The sequence below is a fragment of the Saccopteryx leptura genome, chromosome X (assembly GCF_036850995.1).
Source record: "Saccopteryx leptura isolate mSacLep1 chromosome X, mSacLep1_pri_phased_curated, whole genome shotgun sequence".
In the NCBI taxonomy this organism is placed as follows: domain Eukaryota; kingdom Metazoa; phylum Chordata; class Mammalia; order Chiroptera; family Emballonuridae; genus Saccopteryx; species Saccopteryx leptura.
The window spans coordinates 37129033-37131848 of NC_089516.1; positions in this window are offsets into that span (position 1 = coordinate 37129033).

A 2816-nucleotide genomic window follows, 5' to 3' on the forward strand; every position below is an offset into this window, starting at 1 on the left:
AGGCAGCCTGAACGTCTCTCCACTGATCTCCAAATGTCCCCAAGCCTCACACTGATGATAAGGAGTACTGCAGGTGTATGAAAGGACAATGGACTTTGCATTACAATGTAGGAAACTACAGTATGACAAAGGACCTTGTAATAAACCTCCTCAGAAAGAACCACTGTATTCAATATCCTGAACAGAAAACAAATATGTCCTGTGTCCCAGAGGAAAACACTATCTGTATTTTCTTGCAAGACTTGTTTGTTATGCAACTAGTATTGAAGAATAGTTTGAAACAAAATTTGTTAATTCCTATGATCAGGATTCAAGTAGACATATGAGATCTATAAGGAACTGTTTCCCACCCATGTCAAACTATTTCTAAGATTTAAATAAAAATACATAGGACTTAGTGTAAGGTCAGTGGCCTTTGCCACGGCCACACAGGTTCTCACTGGATACAGGCAGACGGTAAAGAAACTGTGGAACCAGAAAATAGTTGGCCATTCCGTTAATTAAAGTCTCCTAACAGCAGCCAAGCAGACAGGCAGGGAAGACAGCTTCCCTCTCTCTCGGGGCTCCCAGAGCCCTGATTCATTTTCTGGACTTTCCCAGACTTATAGGCCCCCACCAGCCTCAGCACTCTCTTTCTTTTTCTTTTTCTTTTTCTCTTTCTCTTTCTTTCTCTATCTCTTTACCTTTACCTCTGTCTCTCTCTCTCTCTCTCTCTCTCTCTCTCTCTCTCTGATGTCTCCAGCTAAAGCCAGCTGGGGGAAAAACTTCCTTCTCCACCAAACAATAGCAAAAATGGCCCCTTCCAAGCAGGAAGGCAATTCACAATTTGCAATCCTCTGCCCTGAGGGCAAGCGCCCCAGCCTTCCAAACACTATACATACATGGCGCTGCCCCAGTTCCAAGGAAGCAAACTTAAAAAACATTTGTTTGCCCAAACCTGAACATGTCCAAAACTACATTGACTACAAAGGCCAATTGTGGAGGACTCCCACTGCCTGTCAGGTTGCAAGAATTCTTATAAAGGTACATAATCCAAGGAAGTATGGTATTGGCATAAAGTATAGGCACATAGATCAATCTAACAGAAGAGAGATTCCGGTAATAGACCCGCATGGATACATTCAATTGATTGTCAACCAAGATGCAAAGCTAATTTAGTGGAGAGAGGACAGTTTTATCAGGAACTGGTGCAGGGACACCGGGATACCCCTAAGTTAAAAGAAATGACCATTAAGCCTTACCTTACACCAGGGGTCCCCAAACTACGGCCCGCGGGCCACAAGCGGCCCCCTGAGGCCATTTATCCGGCCCCCACCGCACTTCTGGAAGGTGCACCTCTTTCATTGATGGTCAGTGAGAGGAGCACTGTATGTGGCGGAGCCAAAAAGCGCAGCGTTGGTCACGTACAGTACTACTTCCAGTGACGCGGGACGGACGCCTCACGGCTCCAGAAGTGTGTCATATCACTTGTTACGGCTAGCAGTGACAAATATGGAATTGGACATTGACCATCTCATTAACCGAAAGCAAACCCATAGTTCCCATTGAAATACTGGTCAGTGTGTTGATTTAAATTTACTTGTTCTTTATTTTAAATATTGTATTTGTTCCCGTTTTGGTTTTTTACTTTAAAATATGTGCAGTGTGCATAGGGATTTGTTCATAGTTTTTTTAAAGGTCCGGCCCTGCAACAGTCTGAGGGAGAGTGAACTGGCCCCCTGTGTAAAAAGGTTGGGAACCCCTGCCTTACACCGTATATAAAAACAGAGAAGGGATAGTAAGAAGCTAGGGAAATTCCTTGGCCAGTAGAATGGGACACTGAGACATGCACTCTCCCTCCCTGGAGCGCCAGCTCCTTTCCTTTACCCCTGACCCCACAGGCAGGCATCTTCTGAACCGGAAGGCTCCCCCTGAGGCTTGCAAAGAGGGAAGCAGTGGGCAGAAGCAGCTTCTCCCAGGCAAACCCCCTGCACCTTTCTCCAAGGCCCCCTTTTTTCTGACTTCCCAGTGAGACAAAGTAGCTCCACTTAGGATCTCTCCTGCTGCTGCTTCTATTCTAGGCCCTTCTAGTTTCACAGTTCCCACGTTTAATACTCTTACTCTCAAAGTCTCCTGACTTGTGTTGTGAAATTTTTCCTGCAGGGAGGTAAGAACTCGCAGGTAACCACCTGGCCCCAGGCAGACCTAAAGCATTACGTACTCTGTCCGGTAACAACACAAAATAGAAATTGACATTAGGCTTAAGTGCAAGAGCTAACCCTGTAACATTTCCAGAAGAAATGATAGGATAAATACCTAACTGAAATTGGAATAGGCAAAAATATCTTAAATACGCCATCAAAAGCATGAGGGGCATGAATAAAATAAACAAAATCCAAAATAAAATAATTTGTTCCAATCAATACAGAGAAAGTGGAAAATGTATGCAAAAATATAAATATTAATGGTCTTGTAATTCGAATATATAGAGAACATTTGAAAATCAACCACATTTAAACAAAAACAAAATTACAATGGGCAAATATTTGAACAGAAACTTCAACAGATAAGATAAATGAATGTCGAATAAGCCCATGAAAAGATGCACAACATTTAAGTATTTAGGGACACGCTAATTACAACTAAAATGATGGTGTTTGGCAAACCTACCTGTTTCAAGTGTGAAACCAGTGAGTTAGCTTTGCTCACTTGTATTTTGCATTGATGCAGGACAGAGCCTTGTGTGTAGTCCAGTGGTTCTCAAATCTTTTCAAGTCGGGGCACATTGAAAATCCTAGAAATAAATGTAGGCGCAGTATATACACATTTCTGAGAAA